Genomic DNA, 14,388 nt, shown 5'->3' with positions numbered 1-14,388 from the left:
ATACTCTATTAATATCTACATTTATATTGCTGATGGGCTGACATTGATGTTCTAAAGTACATGTTGGGAAGCTAATTCCCAATCTCCTGAGAAAAGAGGAGTCAAGTTTAATTTACTGAGGAGGTGATCCATAATTTGGCTCTTTGAACTCTGGCTTGCCCTAGCAATTGCCACATGATTTGCCTTGAATGGCCACCCTTGATTTGGACACAGCCTGTACATATACCAGTTTAACATATTTCCCAATGCTGAACCTGTGCATTTCCACTGGGCTGCCTTTTCTAAATGTGACTTAATCCAGTGCTGTCCATTAGTGTTTCAGTTAACTACCTATCAGACTTTGATCAAAAACCTTTAACTGAAGATCAGGGTTGCTTAAAAAAAGTTGGTGGAAGTTGACATTTACCCAGTCAGCTTAGCTGGGGGAACTGGCTGGGGGATGCTGGTGGTAGTGGGGTAGATCTTTAAAAAGTGTTCTCCTAAAATCGCTAAAGTTCATTATGGGTACATTTTTTTACCTTTTTATTTTTAAATACTTTTGAACTTACAGGGCAGTCACAAAAATAATGCAGCCCCTGAAAGAGAGCTCCAATATACCCCAATCTACCTCGATACCCAGATCCACCAATTTTGTAATTTTGCTACATTTGCTGCATTGTTCTATCTATCCATCTATCAATCATCTATCTATCTGTCGACCTGTCTGTCGGTGAATCAATCTACTTCCCTACCTACTATCAATTCATTTTCTGAAATCTTGAGGATAGTTTGTATGTGTGATGCTCCTTGAAAATCAATCTACTTCCCTACCTAATATCAATTCATTTTCTGAAATCTTGAGGATAGTTTGTATGTGTGATGCTCCTTGAAATCTTAATACTGCCGTGTATGTTTCCTAAGAACAAGGATATTCACTTATGCATAGGTATCAAGTTCAAGAAATTTAACATTGATATAAAGCTTACAGTCTATTCTAATTTTTCATGTCCCAAGAATGCCCTTTTGATCCTTTTCTCCCCGCATCAAGGATCACATATTACATTTACTTGTCATTGTCTCTTTAGGTGCTCTCTCTTTTAAATTGATGAAACATTTATACAACATAAACTTTTCCATCACAACCCGTCCCAATTCAGTGGGATTAATCCCATTCACAATATTACAGTACTCTCACCACCTTCCATTTCTAAAACTTTCCCATCTCCCCAGACAGAAACCTTAGACTCTTTATGCATTGACTGTGTATTTCCTCTTCCTCCCACCCCTGGCAACCTGTAATCTACTTTCTATTTCTATGGGTGTGCATATTCTCTGGTATTTTCTTTGTAATTACCTTCAGGCTTAAATTTAACACCCTAAATCTGTTAATCTTATTTGCTTTGCTATGAACTTAACTTCAATAGTATACACAAACTATGTTCCTATATGGCTTCATCCCCCACGTTTATGTAGTTCTTATCACAAATTACATGCTCATACATTGAGTCCCAAACTACTTATTTGTCATCAACATTTAATGCACTTGCCTTTTAGATGCTGTAGGAAGTAAAAGTAGAGTTACAAAACAAGAAACACTATAATACTTGCATTTATATTTACTCATGTTGTTACCCTTATCCAAAATCTCTATTTCTTCAGGTGGCTTCAGTCTATTACTGATTGTCCTTTCCTTTCAACATGAAGAACTCCTTTTGGCATCTCTTGTAGGGCCTGTCTAGTAGTGATGAACTCCCTCAGCTTTTGTTTATCTGGGTATGTCTTAATCTCTTCCTCATTTTTAAAAGACAGTTTGCCAGATACAGAATTCCTGGTTGGAATTTTTTTTGCTTTCAACCCTTTAAGTATGTCATCGCACTGTCATCTTCCCTCTGTGGTTTCTGATGAGAAATAAGCACTTAATCTTATTGAGACTCTCTTGAATGTGACACGCGGCTTCTCTCCTGTAGTTTTCAAAGTTCTTTCTTTATCATTCAACAGTTTGATTATAATAGTTGCAGTGGTATTCCATTTAGGTTTGCACTGTTTGGAGTTGATTGAGCATTGTGGTTGAGCATTCACACTTTTTGCTAAATTTTGGAAGGTTCCAACCATTATTTCTTTGAGCATTCTTTCTGCCCTTTTCTCTCTTCTCCTTTAGGTACTCCTGTGTCATATATAGGTACATTTGATGTTGTCCCACAGGTTCCTCAGGCTCTGTTTGCTTTTCTTTTTCCTCTCTCTCTCCCTCCCTTCCTTCCTTCCTTCCTTTGCCAGGGATTGAACCTGGAACCTGTTATGTGGGAAGCCAGTGCTCAACCACTGAGCCACATCAGCTCCCTTGAGTTGTTGTTTTTTTCATTTATTTGCTTGTTTATTTTGTTTTTGTTGTTAGGAGGCACTGGGAACCAAGCCTGGGACCTTCCATGTGGGAAACAGATGCTCAACCACTTCAGCCATATCTGCTCCCTCACTTTTATTCATTCTTTCTCCTGAGACAGGATAACTTCAATTGCTCACTGATTCTTTGTTCTGCCAGCTCCAATCTGCTGTTGAACCCCTCTAGGAAATTTTTAAATTTTTGTTACTGTGGTCCTCACCTCTGTTTTGTTCTTTTTCATATATTTCATCTCTCTATTGACATTCTCTTTGTGTTTATCTATCATTTTCCTGATTTCTTTTAGTTTTTTTTTTGTCCATGTTTTCCTTTAACTCTTTGAGTATATTCAGGACCATTTTTAAAGTCTTTGTCTGTTACGTCCCAGTCTAGTCCTTCTCAACTATGTTTTCTTTTATGGATTTGAAGCTGTATGTAACCCAGAAAACACATGTTCTTAAATCTAATCCATTCCTGTGGGTGTAAACTCTTTGTAAGTAGGACCCTTTGATGAGGCTACCTTTTGATAAAATGAAGTGTGACTCCACAGAAGCAAGAAGCTGAAAGCAAGAAACCCAGAAAAGGAGATAGAGACCAGTGGGCACTGCTATGTGCTTTGCCATGTGGCAGAGGAGCCAAGGATCACTAGCAACCAGTTTTCAGGAAGAAACCATCACCTTGATTTGGACAATTTCCCAGTTTAAAATCTGTAAGCTATGGATTCTTATTGTTTGAGCCTAGCCACTTGATGTTTTTTGCTTTAAACAGCCTAGGACACTAAAACCGTTTCTAATGCTTAATCTTCTCCTTTGCCTAGGTCACCACTTCTTGTTTCTTTCTTTGTTTTAATATCATTTGTTCAAACCTGATCATTTTTGATATTTTACTATTTTACCCTGGGAATTTAGTCACTGAATTTTTTGTATCAGCTATTTTTTCTTTTAAGATTTATTTTATTTCTCTTACCTACCCACCCCCCCACCCCCCCGCCATTGTCTGCTCTCTGTGTCCTCTTGCATTATCCAGTGGCACTGGGAAACTGCATCTCTTTTTTGTTGTGTCATCTTGCTGTGTCAGCCCTCCGTGTATGCAGTGCCACTCCTTGGTGGCTGCGCTTTTTTTGTGTGGGGCAGCTCTCCTTGCAGGGCGCACTCCTTGCACATGGGGCTCCCCTGCATGGGGGACACCCTGGCATGGAGTGGCACTCCTTGTGCATGGCAGCACTGCCTGTGGGCCAGCTCACCACATGGGTCAGGAGGCTGTGGAGATCGAACCCTAGACCCTCCATATGGTAGGCGAATGCTCTCTCAGTTGAGCCATGTCCGCTTCCCATATCAGCTATTTTTAAGACAGAGATTTCCTTGAATGCCAGGAGCTAACGAAAAAAGGAAAAAAAAAAAAGGGAGGGAAAAAGGAAAATACTTTTCTAGTCTTTGCAGTTTAACTTATGCAAATAAATATTCTCCCTCAGAGCTTAGCCATACCATGAGTAAGGAAAATACCTTGAGGCCAAAGCATACGGTCCTCTTTTATCCTTTCTGTGCACGTGTCTTGTCTAGGGTATGCATGTATGGCCCTAGGAATTCCCCCATTTACACAGATGTGAATCTCACCTCTTCCCTAGGAAATAGTTTCCTAATGGCCTTAGGCACCACACAGTATATCTTACAGACAGCAAGAAGCTACAACTTGACAGTGTTCTGTGCAAGAACATGCAGGACAAGTTCTGGGGAGGTAAGCCTGTGCTGAATGTACTGGTTCAGGGCTTCAGGCCACCACCAGAGAGACTGGACCTGACATACATGCTCCCAGTATGTCCACGATGGTTATTCTTCTCCCTCCAGAGGTAGGACCAGGGCCCTGCATTGGGAAAGGAGGCTGGCTCCACACTGAGCCATTGAAGATATGGGGAGGGGCCAGCAAGGGTACCATGAGAGCCTGTTGTTTTTAAGGTGCCTTTTTCTTGATTTGTCATTCACCACATGACTTCAATTCTTTAAGTGTTTTCTGTAGTTTTGTGAAAGATTTCTGATGGTTCTTGCTGGTTGTTCAAAGGTTCTACCAGGGGGGCAGAGCCCTGAAGCTTTTTACTCTGCAATCTTGATCAGGGTGGGCTCTGGGGATCCATTCTTGTTCATCCCTTCAGCTCACCATGTTGGCTTTGTGGCTTATCAGCTGTGTGGATGGGCATGTTACTTTAGCCTTTCTGACTCTATTTCTGTGTTATAAAGTAGAGATATAAACCCTAAACTATGGGGTAATTGTGAGGATAAATAATAAAACCCACAAAATGTTCAGCCCATTTATTGAATACCTACCATATGCCCTTAAACACTTGATCTGTTATGCAATCCTTAAATTAGATGTGTTTTAAAAGAAATGACTATATCAGCAAATTTTACATGCACCATTTAAATTGTATAGTTAGAAAAGTAGATGTGGTTCAAGTGATTGGGCCTCTGCCTGCCATATGGAAGGGCCTGGGTTTGATCCCTGGGGTGTCCTGGTGAAAAAGAAGAAGAGAAAGCAATGCCCATGTGGTGAGCTGAGTCGCTGTGTGGCAAGCTGAGTGCCCATGTGGTAGCCGAGTGCCCGTGCAGTGAGCTGAGTACCCATGCGGCAAGCCAGTGCCTGCACAAGTGAGTCACACAGCAAGATGGTGATACAACAAAAAGAGAGACAAAGGGGAGAGTCAAGGTGAAGTGCAGCAGAGACCAGGAACTCAGGTGGCGCAATTGACAGGGAACCTCTCCACATCAGAGGTCCCCAGGATTGAATCCTGGTGAATCCTACAGGAGAAAGACAAGAAGAGAAGACAAAAAGAGGACTAGATGCAGAAGATCACACAGGGAACAGATACAGACAGCAAAACAACAGGGTGAGGGAGGGGGAGGGGAAGAAAAAAATTCATTATAAAAATAAACAGTATGGTTAAATCAAGCTCATAATAATAGGGTGTGGCAATTTCAGGAATCTTTACCTTACCTTAGTTCTAAAAAGAACAGTGAGCATAACTAAGTGAATTAGGAAGGGAAAGTATGATTTTCCCTAAAATTAATTTTGTTGAATCAGGATAAAAAATGTATTTGCTTAAAAATGTGAACATCTGTCTAAAAGTGGTTTTTTTTTTTTTTTTTTAACACAGAAGGTAGTAATAAATTGCACTGCTGGAGAGAGGAGACAGACTGTTTAAATAGAAACTACTTCAAAAGTTTATATACAGCCTCAGATTCTGTAAAGCCCAGTCCATTCCTAGTTTGTTTATCTCTGTATGGGCCAGAGATTGGCACAGAAAGAGAGATCCATGATTCTGAAAATAAGCCATTAGGGTCGTTTGGACTGTACGTGGTTTAGGTTTGTTTCTTTATCAGACAAACTAGTTTAATTTACTATGGAGTTTTGACACACTCAGGACTGTGAATCAGTACTGTGGGGGTGGGGGTGGGGTCTGGTTAAAAGCAAACCACATCAACTCATTTCCTTTTATTGATCTGAGCACAAAGCATTGCTGTTACATCTTAGAAATTTAAATCCTGATTCACAGAAGACTAGTCTGGTGCAATTTGGAAAGAAGTTGTCATGGTCTCTTAGGAGTAAATAGTAGGAGTTTTTAAATATCCCCCAAGAGTAGTTTTATGATTTCAAGTGTTCCAGAGCATCAAGATGTATAATATTTCTTACAATGGAGGAAACAGTCAAATATTTTGGGGGAAATATAATGGTGAAATTGTGCATTGGTGGAGATGTATTTTTAAGAACTGTGTATTTCTTTTGTTTGTACTTAGTACAAGTTATTCATTTGAGGTTAGTGTGTGTGTGTATTGGTGTTAACTAATAATACCACCTAGAGGCAGACTGCAGTTTCTGACTCACAAACTATCCAAACTACCCGTACTTACACCTGACAATTTCTACCTCCCACTCCTTCTTGTCATTTCTCCAGTATAGTTTATTTTTGAATGTTCTGTATTAAGTTTTTAAAATGGTTGTTTCTAACTAATTATAGAATGCTCTTGTTAATTTTATGGTTAGTCCAGAAATTGTAAAAAACATATAAAAGCACTATGAAAGAAAAAACAACTATGGTTATCACCCAGAGTTAGCCACTGTTTATCACCCAGAGTTAACTACTGCTTATATTGTTGTGAAAGTCTTTCTAGTCTGTTATTTCTTTTTATACTTATATAATGAAAGTATGTCATATTATATATCATAACATATATATGGGTATGCTCTGTGGTTTGTCCTTTTCTTTTGCTTAAATATTGATCATGAACATCTTTTCCATATCAATGAATATTTTTCTATTATGTGCTGTTTAATGGTATAAGTGCATTCCATTGTGTGGAAGTCCCTCTGTATACTTAAGTCTGCTGTTGCTGGACATGAGGTTTCTGATCTTTATCTATTAGAAGTATTGATGCACTAAACATCTTTAAACAGCTATCTTTGTGCACATCTTTGATTACTTCCTTTGTGTGGTTTTTAATGGTGTTTCGCTGAATTGATGTTATATATATTTTTAAGACTTTGGTCATGTATAACCAATGACCTCCAGAGATGCTGTAACTGGTTTCTGCTGCCCGAGGAGTCCTGTGTGGGTGCCTCTCTCTCCATAGCCTTCCACACTCAGTAATGACATTCTCCTTACCATTTTAACACATTGAATGTGAATATGTTTCCATGTTTTCACTTGCATTTCATTGACTCTTTTTAAGACTGAATGTTGCAAAACTTTTTAGAGCAACACAGAAAATATGAAGTCTTACTTCATCATATCCTGGTTTGATCAATTTTGTTTGCCCCCAGCCCCTCCCCTGGATCCTCTGTGGCCAGTTGTCCTGGGGGATAGGACTTTGGGGGTAGTCCTGGCCTGATGGGGACTGGATAAGAGAGAAGTAAAATTAAGGCAGTTTGCGGCCTTGGAAAAGTATCAGATTAAAAGAGATACAGAAAAGGTGAAGCAAAGAAATTAAAGAATTACTATTATTTTTTGGCTTAAAAAAATTCCCCTAGGTCAATGCCTTGCCATGAAAAGGAGGAAGAAAATTTCTTTCTCTCCTTTAAACTGCATTATTCCTGGGTCACTACTCTGTTGTTCAGGACAGACGGTCCTAAACTCTGGCCACATGTGGATGAAATCATTTTTTTTGGTGCTCTTTTAAGAACCTAAGATCCTTAGCACAATTTTAACATTGCTTCTCCAGAAAAATACTTTCTTCCAAGTTACTAACTTTGGGGACATAGGTTCTTGGTCATTTGCAGGACTGCCTATCCTTTTATTTTTTCAACTGAAACATTAACCAATGTAATCTGAACTTTGTCTTTTTTTCTCTTGGGTAACTTGATTCTCCAATTATAAATAATGATTAGTTAATGTCTGTTAATTCTATCACAGTTTAGGGTGAATTCTAATTAGCTATCTCTCTAAGACATGTGGTTTGTGGCTTAAAAGGTTCTCTAATACCTTCCCTCCCTGGAACTAATGACTCAGAACCAAGAAAGACACAAGTCTTCATCTTATGCTGGGGCTGCAGATGCTCTTGGGAGTGCGCATGCCCTCTTGCCCTCTTGCAGTCTTGCTGCTGGAAGAAAACTAAAATCCACCACCCAGCTCTTCTCTGTATTTTATCTGCCCAGCACTGCACCGAGAAGGCTTCATTTGACTTAGGGTACGTGCATGTTAGGAGGTCACCAGCACTGTTTTTCCAATGGAGTTCTAGGGTGCTCATTTTTCCTACTGCTTTACGGATATTAAAATGTCCTCCCATGGCCCACTAGATGGACTGTGGGAGAGTGTGGGCTATGATGTGGACCATTGACCATAAGGTGCAGCGGTGCTCAGAGATGTACTCACCAAATGCAATGAATGTCTCATGGTGATGGAGGAGATTGTTGTTATGGGGGGAGGAGTGGGGTGAGGGGGGTGGGGGTATATGGGGACCTCATATTTTTTGAATGTAATATTAAAAAAATAAAGACAAAAAATTATAGCATTAAAAATGTAGTTTTATGGGTAGTCATCTCCAATTCCTTCTGAAAACAGCTCTAATCCTAATTAATGGTGAAAACTATTCAGAGGGTCAGTAAAGAAAAATATCTGTGACTTCCAATTCAAATGGTCTAACCATATTGATTGGTTACTCATCGGCATTGGCTTGTAGATACTTGAGGATTAACATGATTTTCTGGAGCAAAATTACAGGTCTTTCCTCACCATAATATATAAAACAGGCTTAAATGTGAATTAAATCATAAAAGAAAACAGTCTTAAGTTTACCCTATAAAGGAATGTAACCTCCATCAAAATGTTTAAAGAATGGCAGTTTTAGTTCAGTGGAATTTTCTGTTGAAGAATTAAATGGTAACATCTTCTGGAGAGCTTTGTGATCTGTGTTTTAAGTAAATATAGGAGACTGTATATAATTGTGTGTTTACTGGATGCTTGTGGGTCATTATTCCGGATGCCAGATCTCGTTGTATAGGACTGGAGAAGACAGAATGTGTTTTGGACCCAGGAAATATTTGTGAAGAAGCTTAATTTTTTTTTTCTTTATGTCATTGTGCATTCCTGTGATATGCATTCTTTCCCTAAAAGTGCTGAGAGGAAAATAATTTGGACTTCAATTAATTTGGGTTCTAATTTATCTGTGTGTTAGGCTCTATATTAAAAGATCAGCCACTGAACATAGCATTTAATCTTGACCAATTTTGCATGTAACTGTACAGGAGAAAATGAGTTTAAGTGCTGCTTTTCTTCACATTCATGTTTCCCTCAGCCTTGTGCTTTGTGTTCTTGAGATTCTGTACAATTTTTTGAAGGTCAGCTGTGGTACAGAGGAGAATTAATATTAAAATGCACTTAATAAATAAGCTGTCAGATGATTCCCTAAGATACTATAAGCAGCTCAAAGTCTTCTTTACACTTTCTTTCAGAACACTGCATACTGAGGGAATGATGGTTAATACAGGGTCTCTATTGGCATCTCCTAACAGGCCTTCCTTAATCATTTCTAGCCCAGTATTGCTCCACACATTTCATCACTTTTGAGTGATGGGACAGTTCTCTCCCAGAATGTGCCCCCTCTCTGGGAATGAGGAAGCAGGAATAGGCACCTGCCAGTGTTGCACATGGAGAATAAAAGAAAATTATAGATTTGGGAGAAGGCCTCCACCAGCTGAGCTAGGCATCCCTGGCAGTTTGAGTGGGGAATGTGGTTTTGGTTTTTGCTTTGAATTGTCATAATTACTTAATGTTAAACCTGTGGGATATTATGAAGCTATGATTTGAACTCAGTGCCCTCCTTCGAAGGGTCTGCCTCAAGGTGGAATGCAGGAAGATTAAACATTAATAAAAGTATCCAAAGAAGCTATTCAGGAAAATAAACAGTACAAAGTAGCAGGGGAGTATCTGGCCTCCCCACCAGGGAAACCCATCTTGTACTGGGTTTGAAGATGGAAGTGATAGGTCTTCGCTGGACCCCAGGGCATGAGTAATTTCTCCAGAATGTTTCTGCCTTTGATTCCTTGAAGAAAATTAGATCGCCTGAAGAAAGTTGAAAATTCAGTTGCTGTTGGATTATCTCAGGGGCTCTAATGGTCCAGAGAGAAAGGAAATATGACCTTGTGACTGTCCTTGAATGCTTCTCCTCCCTGTGAATTCTAGTTCACTGTATCTGATGCAGGTCTGGGAATCTGTATTTTTGAAAGATTCCCTGGTGCATAGCAGGCTTGAAAATCACAGGTCAAGACCAGCAATTTTTATTAAAATAAGAGAAGGGAGGAGGAAGGGAGGGAGATCGACAGAGTAAGGAAGAGGGAGAAAAAGCTTTGAACCCCTTTGTTCAAATATGATCATCTGCCAAAGACAAATATGTAAATTAGTTCAAAGCAGAGCTGTACTGGCTCAACTGGAGTTGGGAAACTCAGGAGGGAAGACCATGCAAAGCAATGACCTTGAACCCTGTCATTTCCCTGGTCTCCCTTTTTGCTACGGCCACTTCAGATCCGCCTGGCTGTTTTCATCCCGTGTGTTAACAGTCGTGTGCTGGTTCTGCCTCTTCAGCTATCCTGATTCTGCCGTCATATCACTGCACTCACACAGTGGCTCACAGTTAACCTCTTCGTGTTCCTAGTACCTTGACTTTGCTTGTGGGCCCCAGCCAGCAGCAGCTTCCGCTAGATGTGTCTCAGCCTAGTGGATAGGACCAGATACTCAGTGATTGTGAATTGAATTCTAAACTGGTTCTGATACACGATCTCTCTTTGGAAAGCAGCATGGTCATTTGGAGGGAGCATGCACTTTAAAATCTGATAGATTTTCTGCAGACTTTGGTTCAGTTAATGGCACCCTAAGCTTGCCATTGCTAAGGTCAGAACTGTTAGAGTCATTCTTAACTCCTTTGTGTTTTTCACACCTCCCATTCAAACAAGGAAACTTTCAAAATATACGCAGGAAACCAGCTCTTTCGCAGAACCTCCACTGTGCCAGCATCGTGAGCCACCATCATCTGTTGCCTGAATAATTGCCACAGTCTCCTAACTGCTCTCCCAGCTACTGCCCTTGTTTCATGGGTTTTTTCTCATTACAGTAATCACGGTAATTGTTTTAAAAGATAACTCAGGTCCCTCTCTTCTTTGCTTAGTCCTCTTGTTTCTCAGAGTCAAAGCCAAAGACTTTATCGTGGTCCACAAGTTCCTCCATGACATGGTGAGCCCCTGCCTGGGCTCTCGACCACCTTGCTTCCTACTTGTTTGCTGCTTGCTCGTTCTGCTTTGGCCATGTTTTCCTCCTTGCCATTTCTCATTGCAGCAAGCATGCTCCTGCCTCTGGACCATGGTTCTTGTTTTCTCTGCCATGAAGCTTTTTTTTTCTTCTTTGAGATATTGGTTTTGTTCCCTTTGCTTCTTCTGATCAGTTTTTCATCAAAGAGTCAGTTCTGGATTATTTTATATGAAAAATAGAACCCCTCTACTCATTTCACATTCTGTTTTTCCCTTAGCCAGCTTGATTTTTTTCACAGCACTTTTCTTCATGGGCTGTTATAGTTATTTGTTTTGTTTGTTTATTTGTAAAGTGACGATAAACACTTGAACAGAATTTCTACGAGGGCGGCCTTTGTTCTGTGCCCTGTAGACCTCCACACATTGCGGGTTGTGTGACATTCAGCAAGATACTTCTCGGATTCCAACTTCCCTCATTTTAAAAGTGAAGAAAATAACTTGTATTTCATGAGGTTATTATGCAGATAGAACTATTATGTCTAAATTTCCCAACAACAGTATTACATCAACTTTGCACTAAAAATGTAATGGCTTTAATTTGTTTTTAATATTGCCTGAACTTTGCTTTAAGACTGGATTTGTTCAGGCATGGGTAGAATTTCAGTAGGAATAGAGTCCAGAGACTGGTTCTAATCCTGTGTGTCTTTTCTAGAAGGAAAGTCTTGGTTGCTTCTGTTTTACTTCTAGAAGAGCGTGGGCTACTTGCCCAGAGTCCCTGGGTTGCTGCTAGAATGATCTCTGAATTACTAAGGCCTTCCACAGTGTATGTTTCTCCACTGTCTTTTAAGCAAATCTTTAAAATTAAATACAACTACAAAATGGGGAGTGTTCTATGCTTTCAATTTCATAGGGTTTGAGAAGTCATCCTTTGTCTTCTTATGCTTAATCAATATGCAATATTTTATGTGCTCTTTTTGCATTAAGGAGGTCATATCCACATTAGCCAGCTATTTTTATATTCTCAAAAAATATGGTTAATGCTCAATTCCGTGAAGAACAAACATTCAGGTAGTTTTCTTATTAACCAGGTTTCGTGTTGGCCACATGCTTATAATGATAACAATTGCTATTAATGTTGTAAATGTAGTTCGAATATTATAAATGTCTGTCCTTCCAAACCAAATGTACTAGAGTTTAGTACAAGTATGTATAAATCAATTCAAACAGAAAAAAATGAATGCAAATCAGAGACCAGCTGGAGATAGATTTGCATGATTATTTTAATACTATGACAGGACATGAAAACTCAGATTTTCAAATTAGAATGCTTGTTTCTTGTACCTGCAAGGGTTGCTGAATCTCTTTTGTGATGGGGCCAAGCACTACCCTGTGTTATCAGCAAACGCTGCTGATAGAATTTGAGAGTCCAGTATCAAACTCTGTGCTCTGGCTTTGAAGACTGAAATGAAGTGAGCATTTTCACTATAGTGAGCTCTGTTTAACACATTTTTGGTGTTCCTTAGAAATAGCTCCACAGATTTTCAAAATATAAATCATGTCACCTGATTATCGGCAATCATTTATCCAATTAGCACCCAAATACAGAATGTCTATTCTGTATACTGGGCAGCCACATTTAAGAGAGAATGAAGGAATAAGAGAATAATAATAATGTTTTGTTTTGTTTTTTGCAGACAAGTCTAGGCAGTTTCTGCAGCATGAAACTAAGATTGAGTCTTGTTTAATGGTTATTTCTCGTACATGTGTTAAATCCTTTCATGCTATTCATAAAACTGTTTATAATGATGACTTCATAGGGATTTTTTTTAAGAGATGTGATTTTTATCTGCTTTCAGTTATACACTGAATTTGAAGGATACACACATATACACACACACATAGTGTACTGTGTTTTTGTGGCAATTATTTTCATTTCAGTTACTCAATGAATTGCTGATTGAAAATTAACTTTGATGGCCATTAGAATTGGAGATGATTCTTGTTTAAAAGGATAACTAGGCAGATATTTCTGAAAAATAATAAGGCTATCAATTCATGTAAATAAAGTAATTTTTTAGAAACAGAGCATTTGATATGTAGGTTGATCTGTCTGGTATGGCGTTTGAAGAGCATAAAGTTATAACATAGATTTTCATTTTAATGGGAAAGTTGTCATGCCCTCATAATTTTTTTTTACTTCTCATTAGTTTTTACAACCTATGAATTACCTGAAACAACTTCAGTCATTTGAATTTTGACTTGCCACTTATTTTAGTGTGTGCAGAATTGTCGTTTGAGAAATGGAGCCTGCATTTGTTGTATTGGCGTTTAAGGGTAGAAATTAGGACTATTACAGCGTTTGCAGTCGCTGCCGTGTATAATGCAGTTCTAAGGCAGTTCTGTTCAGAGCTGTGTTCAGTACATGATTTTGTAGAAGAATGGAAAGGAATGACAGTGGATTAGGAGTTACTGTAAATCTTGGAGTAATATAGTGAGGATTTAGGAGACTTCCATAAATTAACTCCACATTTGTAGACTCATCTGGAGAAAATTTTGTATAATTTCCAGTTCATTTGTTCATTGATATATTACTGCATTCTTATGTACTTAAGAAAATAGTCAGTACCACAGGACTTTAAGCTTTCTGTTGTTGTTATTGGTCTCTCTACTAAATGGCAGAAAATAACTTCCTTTTGGGTAGGTGATTAGAAGTATGTGCTAATTATATATGTATGTGCGTATATATATCTAGACATATAGATATGCCATTGAAATTGCTCTCAGTTCATTATAATAAAGGCATGCATATAAATATATGGTCCTACTTATGCATTCATGTAAAAGTATACCTATGGTTTATGTGAATTTCTTCTCTCTTTCTTGGTTCTCTTTGCCATTTCTCCTCCCATCTCTATTCTAAAAAACTCTCTGCACTCCCATGTAAGTAATTTTAATAACTTTTCATATTCTGCCATAATTTCCTTCCTTTAGCTCATTTCCAGTCATTAACTCTGTATGAACACTTGTCATATGAGCCAAATGCATTTTGATGGGGGAGCTCCTCTGAGAGATTTGTTTCTGCTTTGTTGGGATAAGTTACCAGAACTGGGTTGGGGAATGTACAGGCAGCCCAAAGGGTTCTGTATGAGGAACTGATATGGTTCAGAATTGGGTTTGAAATTGGGGCTCACTCCAGAGAGGTTATTGACCGACTGATTGGGAGATGCTTTGTCACACAAAAAAGCTTCTGTTGGCTAGGCTGGGGTCTCTTTTTTCAGTGGGGAAAGTTATTATTTATCATTTTGACTTTT

At 38.9% G+C, this 14,388-nt stretch overlaps 1 protein-coding gene across 10 annotated transcripts in view; it reads left to right on the top strand.

Annotated features, from left to right (window-relative positions):
• The window catches only part of ST6GALNAC3 (ST6 N-acetylgalactosaminide alpha-2,6-sialyltransferase 3), a 626,194-nt gene that overhangs the window by 113,317 nt on the left and 498,489 nt on the right, over positions 1-14,388 (top strand). For 2 of the 10 annotated variants that reach the window (XM_058303345.2, XM_058303343.2), the window contains exon 1: positions 7,785-8,025. The exons of 7 other annotated variants lie outside the window; for them this stretch is intronic. The gene's annotated coding sequence lies outside the window, so the exon portion shown is untranslated. Of the gene's footprint in view, positions 1-7,784; positions 8,026-14,388 lie in introns of those variants that run through there. One more of the 10 variants, XM_058303349.2, reaches the window with a different exon arrangement.

Source organism: Dasypus novemcinctus, chromosome 9, assembly GCF_030445035.2.
Source record: "Dasypus novemcinctus isolate mDasNov1 chromosome 9, mDasNov1.1.hap2, whole genome shotgun sequence".
In the NCBI taxonomy this organism is placed as follows: domain Eukaryota; kingdom Metazoa; phylum Chordata; class Mammalia; order Cingulata; family Dasypodidae; genus Dasypus; species Dasypus novemcinctus.
The sequence above is the reverse complement of the archived record's forward strand: the minus strand, read 5'-3'. Positions and strand labels throughout refer to the sequence as shown.